The sequence below is a fragment of the Vigna unguiculata genome, chromosome 5 (assembly GCF_037176805.1).
Source record: "Vigna unguiculata cultivar grain cowpea cultivar isolate G323 ecotype 2 chromosome 5, ASM3717680v1, whole genome shotgun sequence".
Lineage (NCBI taxonomy): Eukaryota > Viridiplantae > Streptophyta > Magnoliopsida > Fabales > Fabaceae > Vigna > Vigna unguiculata.
This window is the reverse complement of record NC_140796.1, coordinates 12,236,224-12,255,252: the sequence shown is the minus strand read 5'-3', so window position 1 is coordinate 12,255,252 and position 19,029 is coordinate 12,236,224. Positions and strand designations below refer to the sequence as shown.

At 31.1% G+C, this 19,029-nt stretch overlaps 1 pseudogene across 1 annotated transcript; it reads left to right on the top strand.

Annotated features, from left to right (window-relative positions):
* Window positions 1-8,033: 8,033 nt before the first annotated feature.
* On the top strand, window positions 8,034-17,071 carry LOC114183171 (tropinone reductase 1-like; annotated as a pseudogene). The gene is made up of 6 exons (XR_014994838.1): window positions 8,034-8,241; window positions 14,632-14,676; window positions 14,773-14,980; window positions 15,090-15,306; window positions 15,390-15,502; window positions 16,472-17,071. The product of XR_014994838.1 is annotated as a tropinone reductase 1-like (transcript).
* The last annotated feature ends 1,958 nt before the right edge of the window (window positions 17,072-19,029 follow it).

Sequence of the window (19,029 nt, the reverse complement as noted above, 5' to 3'; positions counted from 1 at the left end):
ATTTGAAATTATATAGGAACAAGCCTTGGCTGCTACTCAGATGCTTGGAGAAGCAAGGAAGAAATGGTTCCAAGGAACAATTGATGTTATTAGGCAATTTATTTGGGTTTCTGAGGTAAAAACATATGATGTTGTGTATTTCTTAAAAATACTATTTTGATATATGGAGTGGTGAATGTGGTTCTGCATGATCTTGCAGGATGCTAAGAACATGAATGCGGAGCATATATTGATACTTTTTGGGGATCATCTTTACCGAATGGACTATATGGACGTTGTACAGGTATAAATGGTATAAATTTTCATCTAACATTACAACTTATAACATTTATAGTCTTTTGAAACTAATATTGATTTTGATGGGGACTATGATTGCAGAGACACTTTAACACGGATGTTGATATCACAATTTCATGTGTTCCCATGGATGACAAGTATCTCTACATGAAAATCTACAACATTTGATTTCTCACAATAAAGGAGCTCCACCTTATTCATAAGATCTAAACATTCACTAAAAATGATATCGTTTTTTGTTTTATCTTGAATTGAGTTTGGATTTAATCGTGTTAATTGTCTTGTAGCCGAGTATCAGATTATGGACTGATGAAAATTGACAAAACCAGATGAATTGTACAATTTGCAGACAAACCTAAGGGATCATATCTAAAGGCTATGTTATATTGATAGTATCTTGATTCCGATGAAACACATACCTTTTACTTGAATAAAGTATGCTGACATATTTATTTGCATTGCATTGTATTTAACTGGTATGCAAGAAGACCTTGGAGTACAATCAGAAACAAAGTTAAAAAGGATTTTCCTTTTATATAATTGACTTCATGGAAGGTATGGCAATGAAAACACTCATCTTCTATTTAGTTAATGGTTTTGAAAGATAGTTTTTTGAATTGCATGATAGCTATGATAAATATGCATTACATTGTAAATTACAAAAGGTTCCTCTTTAGTGATATGAAATCAATGAAATTATATTTTACTCCTAGAAGCATGTTCTGTTTTGACTTTATAAGGTCATAAGAGAGGGTATGTTTAAAGTGGAGTCAATATTATTGATTCTGCCATATCAAATGTCATAATTTTGTAATTTGCAAGACCTACTAACTTAGCTAAAGTAAATGCAACCAAGTATAACATATTGTTGTAATTTGTTTCTTTGTGTGTGTAGATTAAACTATATTTTATAAACAGCCTCTCTATCATAAAGATTGAAGTATTGTAATCATATACCTTGAAACAGACTAAGTTACGTCAGTATGTTATATGAAGTCACTAAATTTTTTATTTTAGCACAAGGTTGAAGTGTAATAGTTTCTTCCATGCTTTAAGTTTGATAAATCAATTATTGCCATATATTCCATGAATTTATTGATAATTAATGGGCCTCTGATTTACTTTGTTGCATCAGGGGGAATCTTTTTGAATTTGGAAGCAAGGTCTGTTACAAATAAGAATGTGTAGGAAAAATTTCATACTCTTGGATTATTTCTCTATTTGCTTCCAATGTAAAGTGGGATGGAAAATCTACCAAAGGGATCATTCATAGTAGTCTGTTTGCCACATTACACTATTCTTTATATTTCTTGCTCAATCCTCCCATTGTTTTGTAAATTTTGTTATTTTCGTAGATAATTTATTTCATTTTAAATGAGTATTTGTTTAGTTTTGCAAATGAATATTTGTCACTCATTATTATTTCAAAACACTTACTCACATACATGAATCCTAATGATAATGGGATGTCGTAGATGCATGTGGATTTCTACATAAATTAAGTAGTAGTAAAATTGAAAAGATCATGTACCACTGGGTTTGGGGTATACTGATCTTTTTAATTATTGTATTGTACTATATTCTGTTTGAGAACTTTTTCTCTCTCTATATATAAGTACTCGAAATTTCATACCCGTTGAGAACATGATGTTATCGTAATATGATTATGTTAAAGGACAACTGGTGTTTGGATATGTTAATGATATTATCAATGATAACCTTATGATGAATGTCTTTTTAGAGATTAAAATTGAAACTTTGGTCCCTTTGAACTTTAAATGGCGCAATTAGGTTAATGTTTCCATAAATTTCATAAGAGATTAGGAGTTGGAGAAGCTACGAGAATATTGTTGAAATTGTTATTTTTTAATGAATTTTTATCAATAAAAACAAATATATTTTGTGAATATTTTTGAGAATATATATTTCTTTTGGGGATATTTTAGTTTCTACGATATTGTGCTCACACTTATTAATTAGATATTTATAAATGTCTTTAAAAATGATATAAATGCATTACTTGAATTAGAAAAGTAGAAAAGTGATAAAGTATTTACAATATTACTTAAAACAATTTTTTAAATTTATAATCATGCATACTATTTGCATTTTTTCATTTTTTTAAATTTAATTATTCTTGTGTGGACTATACTTTTGTACGGGACCAAAGTTCACAATATACCTACATTTTATTTTAACAATGAAATGTACATATGCATTTTATTTTAATATAATATATAACTAACAACTCTAACGGTAAAACATATGCTTACACATCAAACAATTAACTCAGAGTCAAAAATCTATATTGATAGCAATATCTTATGTATATTTTTTATTAATTTTAACCATGAATTCATGTTAAATTTTTAATAAAATTACATTTAACAATATATTTACACTTTATTCATAATTGCATGTTACTTTTTATTTAAAATAATTTATGTTTAACTTCAATTTTTTTTTTTCTAATTCCATATCTCAATACCTTCCAATATTATTTTTCTTTTAATCTTATTGTATCTAAATATGCTTCTATTTAGAATTTAAACATTAACTTCTATGTACTCTTAATTAATTTATTATAAAAAAATAGTAATTAATTATTATTTTTATTTTATTATTTAAATATCATATATGTAATTATAATAATAGAATATAATAATATAAATAAATAATTTATTTAAATATAATAATAAAAATATTAATTTTCTTAATTTAAATTATAAGAAAAAAAAAAACCACTCGTGTGTAGGCATGGGACTTATGTAATGAAATTTGAATCGTTAAAGTTCAGATTATTTTTTTCCTCTATTAACTTTCCATTTTCGATTTTGCCTCTTCCCTTTCTCAAACAACATTATATCCTTTTCTTAATGGCATTATCTTACCCATCCAAGATTTCCAGCACCTCCATTCTTCCTACTCATCCGGATCTCCATTTAGTCATTACCCAGACCATTGGAGGCTGCATTACCCTCTATATTCATCTCCTTCCCCCCTCCAATAACCACACTGTATCAGTTTCCATCTTCCAACAACCATGATCGCCAATACCTCCATTATCATTAATGAGACACACAAAGGCTTCCTCCATTGATGGGTCGGTGGCCTTTGGATTATCTGCCCTCCAACACATCTGCCGCTAGTGATTTCCATTTAAGAACCACCTTCATGCAAAGAGAAAGAGGAATAGCGTCCGCGTAGCCAGCGCCAGCATTGTCTCTAGTTGAGTGAGAAGCAATGACTTGCTTCGGCAAGTGTTGGTGGCAGTCATAGCCTCTTCAAACCTTGACTTCGCACCCTCAAGGAGATGGGTCTGTGCAACTTTCACCAATGTGCAATAGTGGGTGAATCATTTCTTGTTCAATGTTAGTTCTTACACGCCAATTGCAATCTATCATTATCCTTGCAATATGGTTTTCTTTTGCAGTTTCATCTTTCAGATTTGTAAAGAGTCACTGGTTTATTTTGAATTTTTCAATTTCTTCCCTTGTTTGTTTTGTGTTTGTAAACTAGTTGCTCCTACAGAGACCATTACCGAGGAAGTAACAAAGATGCTTGCTTTATGAAGTAACCAAGGAAGTGACAAAATTGTAACACAAAACACTGAGGGAAAAATCCTTGTTGAACCAATGTGTAAAGCAAACTCCTCGGTTTTACGATTGATGTAAAGAGTAAAACAATTTTCAAGGAGGTTGATGTTCCCTATATATGGTTTTTTAATTTAAATATTAAATGGGAAGCGACGGCTAAGCCCACGCTATATAAACACATTTCGAAAGTTGTCAGAAAACTAAAGAGTCGCACTATGAGAGGGTGAGTGAGACCGTCCTAGTTTGAGTCTGTCCTCTTCCCCACACAAAAGATCAAAAGCTTCCATATTAGGAGGGTGCGCTGGAAATGGACGCAAAGCGGACTCAATAGCGTCCGTTTCTTTCGTTTGGGTGGGTTTAACTGGGTGGCTATTCATGTGTTTTCTTGTAGTGTTATAAGAGTGAATTGATATTTAATATTAAGGATGACAAATGAATTTGATTCTTTAAGTTGTTCGAACCTATTTTAATTATAATGAAATTTTTTTACTCTAATTGGATACAATTACAAGTATAAGTACGAATAATATCTGAATTTTTAAAATAAATATAAAGTCATAATGAATATGCACAAATGTACCTTGTTTTTAATCTAGTATTCATCTCCATCCTCGTATCTATCATTGTTTTAAACTAATAAAACAAGTAATATAGAAATATTAACTTTCCTTTCATACTTCACTTTTATAACTTATTTCAAAGACACACATGATATTTTCTTCTCCTTTTATAATTACTTTGACATTTATTTAATTATTATTTAATACTCTTATTTGATATTTTTATAAATATTTTTTTCTTGATATTTGATATAGAAAAAAAGAAAGTGTGTATCCTTTCAACAATAAATACTTGATAATATAATGTTTTATTTGTTGTGATGATTTTTACTTTTTTTAACACCAGCACTAGTGCAGTTTAGCGTTTTTACATCACTTTATAAGTCTCGGTTATTGAGGAACCGAAGCCTATAAGGACGCGGTGACATTTTTGAAATTTTTGAACTTTTCTACCTTGGGTCACCAACCAACTGAAGCCTGTAAGGACTTTTATTTTTCAGTTGTAAGTCAACCGAAGCCTATAACTCATCAGAATTTCTCAATTTTTCAAAATTGTCATTATCAACAGAGCCTTTGGCCTTAGGTAGAGTAGGACCGAGGCAATATCCACTTTGAGTCTCGGTTACTAATTGAACCGATGCCATATACCTTTTTTAGGTTCCCAATTTCGTGAATTTCCACTGTTCACCTTCGTCCCAAAACCTCTGCGCGAACATTGTTCCTCTTCTCCAAATTATCTGCGTGAACACCACCATTGCTTTGCCACTGTCCACCACACTCCATCGCACCACTATGCCCCCGTCCACCACAACACCATCGTCGATCGTTGTTGCGCCACCAAATAGCACGCGAACATGAACTTTTACTCCGAAAATGGATAATCGCATAGTAAAACTCACACTCGTTCTTTCTAATTATCATACCAATTTTTATTGAATAAGTGATAGAAGATAAAATCTGTGTTGATGTATATATTGAGCATTTTCTGTTAACACTTGATTCAGAGATAAAAATATGATTAATTGTACTTAAATTTGAGGGATGTGAATATCAAATTTGATGGTGTTCTCTTATTATTGGACATATATGTGTTATATAATGTGAAATGAGGATGTAATTGAAGTAAGGAAATGTGATATGTGTGATTGTGGGTACTTGAATAAATTGTAAGAGATAATTCTTGAAATATATCTTTTAATCTTTGGAGATTCCATATCTTTGAATTATTCTTCAATTATTCTGACCTGTAATTTGAGTAACCAACTTTGTGGATATATGATACTGTTGATAATCTTTGACTCTTCAATATTCCACTCATTCTGTTGATAATATTCCCAAATCTCTGAAATTTCCTTTTTTGTAGAATATAATCCACATATTTATCTTTTCCACTTTTATTTAATAAAACCTGAAATATTATATAAAATCCAAAAATAAAATAAAAATAAGATATAAAAATAAATAAAATAAAAACATGATAATATCAATTATCAATAACTCATAATAGAGGGCATTCGACCTAATAAGGCAAATACTTCAGATCCTTCTTGAAAGAAACGAAAGATATTTTCGATAAATAGAAGTACATCTTGCTAATTGACATCTCGAAAATATTTTGCCATAGTTAGGGTAGTTAAACCAACTCTCATACGAGTTCTAGGTGATTTATTCATTTGACCATATACTAGAGCTATTTTGAATTCTGCAATATTTTGTTCATTAATTATCCCATATTCTTGTATTTCCATATAAAGATCATTTCCTTGCAAGTACGCTTACCTACTTTGCCAAATATAGACACACTTCCATGAGCTTTGACAATGTTATTGATCAATTCCATAATAAGTATTGTTTTACCCACTCCAACGCCACCAAAAAGTCCTATACAATCCTTTTTTATTCCTTTTCTCACTTGACACTTAAATCTATCAAGACATGCAGAAATTATTTTAGCCTGATATGCGTTTGACTCTTTAGGGAAAAGGATGTTGAGACAGGGGATTTTCTTGATGTTTCCAAAGTATGCCTTGCTAAAAAGAAACCTTTATAACATATTATTTAAGGATGGGAACTCATTAGTGTAGTTAATGTTTGCCAAGTTATAGAAGTATTATTCCTCTATTTATACATGCATATGTATACAAATCAATTTTCAAGAGTTTTATTTGTTACCATACAACTACTTTGAAAATTATGAACAATTCCGTTGGGATAAATTATGAACAATTCAGTTTGGATGTTTTGACAGGAAACATTATAAAAAGGGAATACGAAATTACAAATGGTTATGGCCTGAATTTAGAATTACAAATGCAAGATTATGAGTAAGAGAAGGAACATATAGTTGAAGAATTTTATGTTAGACCCTTTTAGTCCTCCTATCAATCGAGATTATTTAGTAAACCATTCTAGTAATGGAGATGATGTAGTAAACTTGTATATGTATTTAGAACTAGTTTCATTTTGGTTTTATGTTGGATCATGTATTACACTATTTTTTATTATATTATATGTTGGAGTTTATTATTATTTAGTATAATTAAACATGCAACAATCATAAGCAAGTTAGAAAATTGAATATAAATAGGTTGATTTAACGACTACTTTAGTCACCGATTAGTCACCAATTTAACTATATTTTATCCACCAATACTATTTTAATTAAATTAAAAAAATGTATATATTTGCGGCCAAATTAGTGATCGAAAACTATTTTGTTAAATTAAAAATTTTTCGTATTAGCAAACAAATTTTCAACTGAAATTTTGGTTGCTAAATTGGTCTCCAATACTTCAAGGTGACCAAATTTTTAGTGATAGATTAATGACCATAATTTCGATGACTATTTAGTCACATAATTTTGAAATTGATAACTAACTGTTTTACGATTAAAATTTTCGTTACTATTTATTTTTTATAATTAGGAATGTTTGCTACTAATTTTATTAGTGACTAAAACATTTTTTCTTTTCTTGTAGTGAGTAGATTCAAAATAAGATATATGATTTAAAAAAGCTACAATTTTTAAAAGAAAATGATTACCAACAAATTTATTAACAGATTTTACACCAACATAATTAAAGATTTTGACGCTCCCAAATGATTTTACTACAAAAATATTCTACAATAATGAAAATTATAAGTTATCGATAAATTCATTACTGATAAATATTTTCTTTGATAATTAAAATGATAAAATTCGTGAATAATTTGTTATCTTTAAATTTCTTTTCTACTAATAAATGTTATTTTAATACAAATTTTGCTACGTTGATAAAATTATTTCAATACTATGTTTTTTTTTTTTTAATTATTATAACTTTAACATGTATATACGAAGAGTACTTGCATCTCTTGATTCTGTTCACCTCAGGTCTGTTAAGTGAAGACGAATAGAGAGCATTGCGTTTCCGTTTTCTGGTCATTCCGAAAGCGACTATTATTAATTACTTAATTTTATTTATCCTCATTCATCCTATCCAAACCCCCACAAAATCTTTGGGTTATGGGCCAACGAGTTTTGTTTTCTGAAGACCCAAAGTACGTACTTCAGGTTCATTTTATTTGGCGATAAGATTAAAATCATTCACAGCCACAAATGTTTCAGAACTTCGACATGTATATGAAAAGAGAGCTATCTTGCAGCTCTTGCTTCTGCTTCACATCACAACTATTCAGTGAAAACATGTAGAGAGAGAGCACTGTGTTTTCTGTTTTCTGGAGGATCGATCAGAAGAAAAAATGGCGGAACCAAAGCTGAGCAGCATAAAGGACAATAGGTGGTCACTGTAAAACTTAATTAAGGATCTTTAAGATTTATGATTCTCACACGATAAATCATAATAGAGCACTAACCTTGATCCATGAGAGATCCTGTGAATATGCGTTCTTCAATTTATAATCTTGTGTGCTCTTCAACCACCGTTTCCCAATCTATCTCTTTGCCTTTCTTTCTCTTCTCACACGTACTTGATGGGTTACAGTGAAAAGAACCTTATAGCCAGAGACAGAACCCCAATTCCTTTTATAAACCAACGTCCATCAAGTTGGTTTTTATTTTATCTTTATCTTTATTTTATTTTATTATCACTTCCCATAATAATAACCAATAAGTCTCTATATTTATTAAATCACAATTGGTCCATCATAATATTTCAAATGAGTCACTAATAGAATTAATTCGTCAATTAATTCTAACATTCTCCCACTTGACTCATACGATGTCATAACATTATGTGATTTAATACATAAACATAATGCGCAATAAAAGACCTTGCATAAATTGGTTCCATCATTATTCATAATTAAAGATACAGAAATAATAAGAGTCATGGCGGTCACACATCATTTGATCGACATGATCCCTTCCATGTACTACTATATCATCCCTTTCTCCTTAATATGACCTTAAAAACGAGAAGTCCATAATGGGTTCAAACACAATGTCATTTTACAAAGCAATAACATAACATAATTTGTTTTCTTCATCATAATTTGCATGCATAAACATAAAGAAGAAAACACAGATTTCAGAAATTTATACATTAGGGAGCTCAAAGTGTCACATCAACATTAAAAACATTAACATTCAACATTTAACATTCACTAGTAGACATAATGCCCATATTCTTTACATGACCAGCATACAATTTGGGCGGTAACCCTTTTGTTAAAGGGTCAGCAATCATAAGATCTGTGCTAATATGTTCTATTGACACTTTACGTTTCTGAACTTCTTCTTTAACGGCAAAGTATTTCAATTCCAAATGTTTAACACCTTTAGAATACTTGTCGTTTTTAGAAAAGAAGACTGCTGCGGAATTATCACAATAAATTTTCAGCGGCTTGGAAATACTGTCGACTACTCCAAGTCCTGAAATAAAGTTCCGCAACCAATTAGCCTGAACTGTGGCCTCAAAGCATGCCACAAATTCAGCTTCCATGGTGGATGCAGCAATGACAGACTGCTTCGCACTTTTCCATGAAATCGCTCCTCCGGCTAAAAGATACACATAACCAAATGTAGACTTTCTTGTATCCACGCAGCCGGCAAAGTCTGAATCTGTATAACCTATCACCTCAAGGTGATCAGATTTTCTATAAGTAAGCATGTGATTCTTTGTTCCTTGTAGGTATCTTAAAACTTTCTTTGCAGCTTTCCAATGCTCCAGACCTGGATTACTTTGGTATCTACCAAGCATACCAACTGCAAAGCTAATATCTGGCCTCGTACAGGTTTGAGCATACATCAAACTCCCAACAACAGATGCATAAGGGATATTTTCCATCTGTTTCCGTTCCAAATCATTCTTTGGACATTGCATGAGACTAAACTTGTCTCCTTTCTGTATTGGAACAGGAGATGCTGAACATTTATCCATTCTGAATCTCTCTAAAACTTTATTAATATATGCATTCTGAGACAAACCTAACAATCCTTGTGATCTGTCACGAAATATTTCTATTCCTATCACATAGTATGCCTCACCCATATCTTTCATTTCAAAGTTATTAGAGAGAAACCTCTTAGTCTCACTTAATAGACCAAGATCATTCGTCGCAAGCAAGATATCATCAACATACAGAATCAGAAATATAAACTTACTCCCACTGACCTTCAGATATATACACCGATCAACGGTGTTTTCCTTAAATCCAAAGGACACAATAGTATCATTGAACTTAAGATACCATTGTCGAGAAGCTTGTTTAAGTCCATATATCGATCTCTTAAGTTTACACACCATGTGCTCCTTTCCTTCTTCAGCGAACCCCACCGGTTGGTCCATATAGACATCCTCTTCTAAATCCCCATTCAGAAAAGCAGTTTTAACATCCATTTGATGCAACTCAAGATCATAATGAGCTACTAATGCCATGATAATTCTAAAAGAGTCTTTCTTAGAAACAGGCGAAAAAGTTTCCTTATAGTCAACGCCATCTTTTTGAGTAAAACCTTTGGCAACAAGACGGGCCTTGTAACGTTCAATATTGCCTTGAGAGTCACGCTTAGTCTTAAAGACCCATTTACACCCAACTCTCTTGCATCCTTCTGGAAATTCCACAAGGTCCCATACGTCATTATGTGCCATTGATTTAAGCTCATCTTTCATGGCATCTAACCACTTATCAGAATTATCACCATTAATGGCTTCTGAAAAGGAAATTGGATCATTATCAATACTTAAGTCATTTTCTGACTCTTGTAGATAAACCACATAATCATTCGAAATAGCAGACTTTCTATCTCTGTGAGATCTTCTTAATACTATTTCTTGTGGTTGTTCTATTATCGGTTCATTGTTAACCTCGGGATCATTAATTTGTTGTTCTTCTTGATTGTTGTGAGTTTCTACAACATGTGGAACAACAACTCTTGATAAAGAAGTACTAGTTATAGGAACTTGTACTCTAACTTCTTTAATCTCCACATTTCGTGAAGCTTCACTCCCACTGGTTTCGCCATTTTCAATGAACCGAGCATTTCCAGTTTCAACGATTCTAGTACTATGGGTAGGACAGTAAAACATGTACCCCTTTGATTTTTCTGGATAACCAATGAAAAATCCACTGATTGTTCTTTCATCCAGTTTCTTTTCTTGCGGATTGTATATTCTTACTTCTGCCTGACAACCCCAAACATGCAGGTGTCTCAAACTGGGTTTCCTATTCGTCCACAACTCAAAAGGAGTCTTTTGAACAGCTTTACTAGGAACCCTGTTCAACAAATACATGGCAGTCTTTAAAGCATACATCCACAATGATACGGGTAAACATGAATTACTTAACATACTCCTAACCATATCCATTAAGGTTCGATTACGCCTTTCTGATTACCATTTTGTTGTGGTGTGCCTGGCATTGTGTATTGAGCACAAATACCACGTTTCTCAAGGAACTTAGCAAACGGACCAGGGTGTTGTCCACTTTCATCATATCTTCCATAATACTCACCACCTCTATCAGACCTTACGATTTTCACCTTTCTGTCTAATTGCCTTTCCACTTCATTTATATAAACTTCCAAGGCATTTACTGACTGAGATTTCTCATGCAGTAAATAGACATGTCCATAACGCGAAAAATCATCAATAAAGGTGATGAAGTACTTCTCTTTATTGAAAGAATTTACATCAAACGGACCACATATATCGGTGTGTATGATTTCAAGAAGCTGAGTGCTTCTCGTGGCTCCTTTCTTTGTGTGTTTAGTTTGTTTGCCTTTAATACAATCCACACACACACCCAGATCAGTAAAATCTAAATCCGGAAGGATTTCATTCTTTACTAATCTTTGCATTCTTTCTTTGGAAATATGTCCCAAACGTTTATGCCACAAGTAAGCAGATTGTTTATCCACTAAACTACGTTTAGTGCCAACATTGTGATGCAAAGTCATAAGAGTTTCAGCATATAAATTATCCAAATTCAATTTATATAAACCATCATAAAGTGTACCAGATCCAATCATAAAAGTACGCTTAAACAAACTGAAACAACCATTCCCAAACTTAAAAGAATATCCAGCAATATCTAGCTTAGACAAAGAAATTAAATTTCTAGTGATACTAGGTACATAAAAAGTATCCATAAGGTCTAAGTGATATCCAGTGTCGAGGATTAGACGATAAGTCCCGACCGCTTCCACTGGAACTTTCTCTTTATTGCCCATGAAGACAAACTTCTCATTTGGGTTTATGGTTCGGGTTGTAAGAAATCCCTGCATCACATTAGAAACATGAGTCGTACATCCAGAATCAATCCACCACGTATTATGGGGAACTTCAGTTAAGTTTGATTCAAAACATACATAAGCATTATGCTCACCTTTCTTTTCGAACCAAGCCTTACACTTTATGCAGTCCTTCTGGAAATGTCCAGACTTCCCGCAGAAATGACATTTGTCATTTTTCTTCTGGATTTTGGTTGAGGACTCGTCAATCTTCAGTGGTCCTTTACCCTTTCCATGTTTCTTAGCAACTTTCTTTCCAACAGCTCCTTGATTCTTCACATATTGAATAGAGTGGCTTCCTAAGTTCTTCAGTCGGATCTCCTCCTGAACTAGCATACTGTGCAATTCATGTACATTCCATTTGTCTTTCATGGTGTTATAGTTCATCTGGAACGGACTATACTCAGACGGTAATGAGTTCAGAATGAACTGCACGAGAAAACCTTCATCCACTGCCATTCCTAAAGACTTAAGTCTTGTTGCAATATTTGTCATCTCGATCACATGCTCATGCATAGTACGCGAACCGTCAAACTTCATAGTGGTCAACGTACTCATCAGTGTCCCAGCGAGAGACTTATCAGCAGTTTGGGAGCGCTCTTCCACAAATTTCATAAATTCTTTTGCGTCATCAGTTTTGGGAAGAGCTGACTTTATATTACTTGCTATGCTCATTCTCATAAACATTAAGCTAAGTCTATTTGATCTTACCCAGGCTTTGTAATGGGCTTTCTCTTCATTGCTACTAGCATCCGTGATAGCAGCCGGCTTTTCAACTAGAAGAGCTAGATCAAGATCCAACACACCTAAGTGAAATTGGACTTGCTCACTCCAGTCAGGGAAATTCAACCCATTAAAGACTGGAACAGACGAAGCAAGCGCGTGTAAAGATACCGGAACAGAGACTGCAATTAACACATGCCTAACATTAATGCTTTGAGTCATAAAACTAAACGTAAAAACAGATTCAGATATAAACAATCATTCTATGCATACTAATGTTCTCCTTTGGGAGATCCACTAATACACAAACATAAGCATAATGATGCTAATCATATTATAACATTATTGATAATTAAAATATGCATCAACTAGAACCACCTACTACCTTTGGGTATATAAATAAAACTAGTGACGCATACAAAATTATCTACAATCATGTTCATTAATTATGAGAACAATTAATCAACCTTTGGGCGATCCTTAAATGTCTTATAATTAATGAATTTTAATTAACCCATAAATTTAATTATTCATAATTTAGCATCCATACTATGGGTAATTAAAATAAAAAACATTAATAATTTGAAATCATATAAACTTTAAAATTTTGGCCACTTTGGTGACTAACAAAATTTATCATACTTAATTTCAAATAAATAAATAAACATTTAATTGCTATAGACTTTATATAACATCCTCATTAATTTTAATTTAACAATAACAAACATAAATATTATTGCAAATTAAAATAAAATTATTAATTATTTATATAAATAAAATAATTAATATTAATTTATTGGGAACGTAAACCAATAAAAACATTACACTTTAATGTTAATAAATAAATTAACATAAACAAGTAAAATAGCGTAATAGAGAATGAATTGGAATTGGCACATACATACTAACGGTTTACATCACCGCATTCATTCCTTTATTCCAATCAAACATAATGCATATTCACGTAATCCTAAATCTTGAATGAAAATAAAGAAGTAACAGCGAAAAGTAACTTCACATGATGCACGTTCACATGTAACTTCACACGTAACGGATTTTTTTTTTTCTTCAATGCCAAAAAATAAAGACACGTTACGCAAACAATTCCGGTTAATGGCAGCACAATAAGATTCAGTTTCAACAGCGAAAAACAATTCTCGTTTCCAACCATGGCATTCGCATTCAATTTTAAAGCAGCGGAAAACTTAAATAACCCTTCAAACTTTAATTAGGGTTCATAAAAATTGGAAACGAACATCATAAAAGGAGAATCATAAATCCTACAACATAGGCTCTGATACCACATGTAAAACTTAATTAAGGATCTTTAAGATTTATGATTCTCACACGATAAATCATAATAGAGCACTAACCTTGATCCATGAGAGATCCTGTGAATATGCGTTCTTCAATTTATAATCTTGTGTGCTCTTCAACCACCGTTTCCCAATCTATCTCTTTGCCTTTCTTTCTCTTCTCACACATACTTGATGAGTTACAGTGAAAAGAACCTTATAGCCAGAGACAGAACCCCAATTCTTTTTATAAACCAACGTCCATCAAGTTGGTTTTTATTTTATCTTTATCTTTATTTTATTTTATTATCACTTCCCATAATAATAACCAATAAGTCTCTATATTTATTAAATCACAATTGGGCCATCATAATATTTCAAATGAGTCACTAATAGAATTAATTCGTCAATTAATTCTAACAGTCACTCCATGGCATGACGGCTCTTGTGACAGGAGGCACCCGAGGCATTGGGTTCGTCATCTCATCATATGCTTTAATCTTCTTCTCTCTTCGCATTCATTTTTCCTTTTATATTCTAATCTTTCTTCTTCCTTTTGAATGTCTTAGACATGCCATCGTAGAGGAACTGGCAGAATTTGGTGCAGCTATTCATATATGTTCACGAAAGCAAGATGATATTGATAAGTGTTTGGAAGAGTGGAAGAAGAAGGGATTCAACGTCTCTGGTTCAGTCTGTGATGTCAAACATAGCCACCAACGACAGAAGCTTATGGAAACTGTTTCCTCAATCTTCCACGGAAAGCTTAACATTATGGTAACATTATTCAACCACCCATCTTAAATTCATCTACTCCCTGCAAAAACTCTGAAGCAAGATTAAGAATATAATTAAGATTTGTTTATTTGTTATGTGGTTGTCTTAGGTGAACAATGCAGCGATAGACGTAAAAAAGAACATAGTAGATCACACTGCTGCAGATGTATCAACTGTAATGGCTACTAATTTTGAGTCTGCTTTTCATTTGACTCAACTTGTACACCCACTTCTTAAACAATCTGGATGTGGGAGCATAGTATTCATTTCATCCATTGCTGGTTCAAAAGCTCTTCCAGCTTTATCTGCTTATTCAGCCACTAAAGGTACACAGACTAATTTTTTTTCTAATTTTCCACATATATTAATATAACTTGTTGATCTAAACAAAATACATAATATAATTCAGGAGCTATGGATATATTCACCAAGAATGTAGCATTGGAGTGGGCAAAGGATAACATTCGCGCAAATGCTGTAGCACCTGGACCAATTTGGACTCCACTCTTTGAATCTTTCAGGGTATGTTGGAGAAATAATTATTTAATATGAGTAAAATAATATGAAATATTACATTCAATCCAAACTACGTATTTATTAATTTTCTTTCTTATATATTATTTATCTTAATTGTTTTTATTTAATATAGAACCAAATTCATATTTGAAATCTTAATACTTAATTTGATTTTTAATATTTAAAAAAGTATTAAATGATTTTTAAAAGGATTAAATATATTTTTGGCTTATGTACTTTGGAATTAGTTTTTTTTTGAGACTTTGGCTTAATTATGTCTCCCAACTTTAACATTGTATGGATTTAGTTCTTTCAACCAAATTTTGTTAAGTTTATTTAACATTTTAAACCCATCTTATAATAGCATTTGAGTTGTTTACACCGTTTGACATATTTTTGCTTCAATATTTGTTAAGAAATTATAATGAAACGCATTTAAAACGTCAAATAAATTTAACAAAATTTGGTTAAGAGGACTAAATTCATACAATCCTAAAATTGGGGAACTAAATTGGACCAGAGTTCCAAAAAGGGATTAATTCCAATTTTCACTTAAAATTGAGGGACAAAAACCTATTTAACCCTTTTCAAAATGATTAAAATGCCCCCTTTCAAGAATTCCTAGCAAATAAGCAATTATAGAAGAGCTTGGTTTACAACATTGGAGTAAATTGCATCTTCTTCAACGTGTTTATACCCTTATGCTAGTGATTTATTCATTAGGTAACTAAACTAAATATATCCATGGGATTAGAGACCAAGACACTTATTTTTTACCTTTATTTATTAGTATATTCCTTGCTTAGTTAATGCTTATATAATCAAACTTCGTATATTATGGAGCATGGATCATTAGGGTACTTGTGGAACTCTGTTACGTGTGAAAATGGCATTAACTGTGTAATTTCGAATTTGACACATATGTTAGCATTATGTTTTTGTTTGCTCATACATGATATCATGGTATTCTTACAGGAAAATCTTGAACCGAAAGAGCGTGATGCTATTACATCCACGGTATTTTTGGGTCGTGTAGGAGAAACCAGGGAAGTATCACCACTCTTGCTTTCCTTTGTCTTCCAGTTGCATCATACATCACTGGCCAAATTTTCTATGCTGATGGCGGTTTGACATCTTAAATTTCAATTAGTGACTTCGCAATTAATTAAGACTCACTTCTATCCTTTGAATTGCTTACTATCATTGGTCGGCCATCTTCTCCATTTATATCTTAAGTTTTTATTAGGTTAAAATACTCTATTGGTCCACCTTTTCATACCAAAATCTCAAATAGGTTTTAAGATTTTTTTTTTTAGCTTCAAATGGATCCACATTTTTTTAGTGTCAATTATGTTCATAGGTCTTAAATTTTCAAAATTATGGACCTCATTGAGACTAAAAAAATTATTAAAACTTATTTGAGATTTTGGTACAAAAACGTAGACCAATGAAATATTTTAACTTTCTTATTATAAGCATCGTCTAACATCATGCATGTATTTGACCCGTATGTATCTTATGCCCAATTTTTTGCTTAATAATTATATAGATGTCGGTGATATTACATGAATTAAACGATGAGACAAATTTACACATTTTATTAACTTGTAAGATTGAGTTAAACTTAAAATTTACGTTCTAATATGGTTTTGGAATCATATAGAATATGTTATAATAATGTTTATTGGACTTATTGTGTGATTCATTATTTGGCCGGTATTGGACCACCTACAAATTTATAATTTCACACTTGAAATGTATATTTGAATATGAAGGCGTGTATAAGTGAAAATTTATAATTTTTGTACTCATGATTTTAATAATCAACAAACTATTTATAGATTTAATGTTGATGAATGTTTTTATGAGATACGAATGATATTTTTAATTAGGAATAATAAATAAATTCGTCGATAGAACTTATCTCAATTCTAATGAGAAACTTTTACATTTATTAGATACAAATATAAGTAATATTTGAATTTTAAAATTAAATATAGAGAGGGAATAAATATATACATATCAATTCTCTCTCTTCGTCCTCGTATCTATCATCATTTTAAATTATTAAAACAAGAAATCTAAAATATTAACCTTTTGTTGGTCCTTAATTTTTATGACATATTCTAGGGTGCACATTTTATCCTTTCTACTTTTTCTTATAATTATTTTAATATTTACTAAATTGTTATTTGATATTCTTATTTAACATTTCTATTACTAGATTTTTTTTACATTCAATTTAAAAACATATGTATCTTTTTTACATTAAATATTTAATAATATCCTGGTTTATTTGTTGTGTTGTTTTTTTAAGATAATTTAATTAATATTTGAAATAATTAATAAACGAGCACATAGTACAAGTATTAAAAAAAATATTTTAGTAACAATTATTTTGTAAGAGTTAAATAAACTGTCTGAAATATTTTTATTTATGTTAATTTTATTTAACTGTTATAAATTTTTGTACAATTTTTATTAAATAGTTAATCTACGGTATGACTCCTTCAAACCTTTAATTTGCACCCTAATAACCTTTTGATATAATTACTGATTTGGTACTTCAACTTTTTGGTTAAGTTCAATTTAGTACCCAAACATTTGGTTTGTTCAATTTAGTACCCCAATTATTTAAAGAGATTCAATTTGGTCATCTCCGTTAAGTTGGAGTTAACACTGTATCCGTACTGGACACGTGTCAAGCAATGAAATTTTTTTCAAAAAATTTAAAAACTGTCACGTGTCAGTTTATCATCGTGCCACGTGACAACTTACAATCATGACACGTGATAGTGGTAATAGTTGTTTTTCAATTTATTATCCCAATTTAAATTTTTTGTTCAATTTAGTACTCTAATTTTTTGAAAGGATCCAATTTCGTCCTCTCCAATTTGAGACCAAATCAGTAAATAAGCTTAATTACAACTCATATATACATGTTACAATAATTTTTTCTAATATATACATCAAATCATTTCACCTAAATACTTAAATTATTTTACTTTTTACATTTTAATCTTTGTAATTTTTTACACTTGTAAAAAATAAAATAATTTGAATATTTAGGTGTAGTGATTTGATGTATAAATTCAAAACAATTATTTTAACATGTATATATAAATTATAATTAAACTTAGTTACTAATTTGGGTGGAAATTGGAAAGAACGAAATTGGATCATTTTAAAAAATTCGGTACTAAATTGAAAACAATTATTACCACTGTCACATATCATGATTGTAAGCTGCCACGTGACACTATGATAAACTGACACGTGACAGTTTTTAAATTTTTTTTTCAAAAAAAAATAATTTAAAAAAAATTAAAAATAAAAATAAAAATTTCATGGCTTGACACGTGCCCTGTACGGACACGGTGTTAACTCCAACTTAACGGAGATGACCAAATTGAATCTCTTTAGATAATTGGGGTACTAAATTGAACAAACCAAAAGTATGGATACCAAATTGAACTTAACCAAATAGTTGGGGTACCAAATCAGTAATTATACCTAATCTTTTTGTATCAAAT